Source organism: Hipposideros armiger, unplaced genomic scaffold (assembly GCF_001890085.2).
Source record: "Hipposideros armiger isolate ML-2016 unplaced genomic scaffold, ASM189008v1 scaffold_23, whole genome shotgun sequence".
NCBI lineage: Eukaryota > Metazoa > Chordata > Mammalia > Chiroptera > Hipposideridae > Hipposideros > Hipposideros armiger.
This window is the reverse complement of record NW_017731373.1, coordinates 2,272,645-2,274,055: the sequence shown is the minus strand read 5'-3', so window position 1 is coordinate 2,274,055 and position 1,411 is coordinate 2,272,645.

Below are 1,411 nucleotides of genomic sequence, written 5' to 3'. Positions count from 1 at the left end.
TGCTTCCTTATTATTAGAAGTAGTACCTCTCATTGTCTTTTATCATCACTGTTAACAGCAATAAATACATATGATATGTATGTTCTGTAGAGGATGCCAATAAGAACTGTAAATACAAAGAGGAATAAGACATAGTTTCTGCCCTCAAGTATTTGATGTTCTATTGTAATGGGTCAAACTGAACAAGATCATGAACTCCTCAAGGTCAGGAACTATATCTTCACCACCTTTGTATCCCTGTGTCTACCATAGTGTTTAGGACATGACCAGTAGCCATTAAGTTGTATTGAATTAATAAATAAAAATAACAACACAAGATACAAATAGTGTCAGAAAAAGGAAAAATCAATGTTGAATATGATCAGTTAGAACTTGAATTAGGACTTTAACTTACCCTTAATCAGAAAAAGATTAAAAGGTTCAGGCACATTCAAGTGCTATTGAATAGAGCAGTGAGCTAAGGGAGGTTTTGCAGGAGAGGAGCAGAAAATAAGGTTGGAAACAAATGGGAGTATGGAATGCTCTGACCTGGCAAAGGAGCGATTGATTCCTTGATTCTATGGGGAATAAACAGCTGTAAAGGCTTTTGAATGAGTAGTTAGTTAATAGAAGTGTTGTTAGAAGATTAGTGTGAGATTGCAGTGGGGTAAGATGGGAAGAGGACAGTTTGAAGACGGCTTGTAATGTTCAAGGCTAATGACGAGGAGGAGCTGCTGTGAGAGGCAGCAACAAGGATGGGATGTAAGGGGTAAATATCACAGACATTATGAAGGAGGAACTTACTTAGCCTGTGGCTGGCTAAATATGAAGGGACAGAAAGAATGAGGAGTCCTGGATGACTTCCCAGTTCGGAGCCTGAGTAACTGGAAATAACGATGCTTTTTACAGTAGGAGGGGCGTCCCAAAGAGAGTCAGCATGTGGAGGAAGAGCAGTTCCATTACAGGCATGCTGCATTTGAGGCGGCAGAGGAGCATCCTGGTAGAGACAGTTATAAATGCAAGGATGGGGATGATGATTTGCAGGAGGAACTGAAATAGATACAGTCTGAAAAAGAGGGAATATGGGCAAAGTAGAAGTGTCTTGAGCTGAGCTGTCAGGCACATTTAGCCATACTGAGGACAACTCAACAAAAATGGCAGAGATCAGAGAAAATCAGGACTGTGTAGCACCAGAGAACACAACAAAAGGGAGGGTTTCAGAAAAGCAAGAAGTGGTCAGTAATTTTAAATACTAGAGAACTTTCAAGAAGAATGAAGATGCAGCACTGAAGAGAATGCATTAAAAAATCAACAAGAGATTAATAAAGGATCAGAGATGACAGGAGGGAGGGAGGGAAGGAGGAAGGAAGGAAGGAAGGAAGGAAGGAAGGAAGGAAGGAAGGAAGGAAGGAAGGAAGGAAGGAAGGATCCA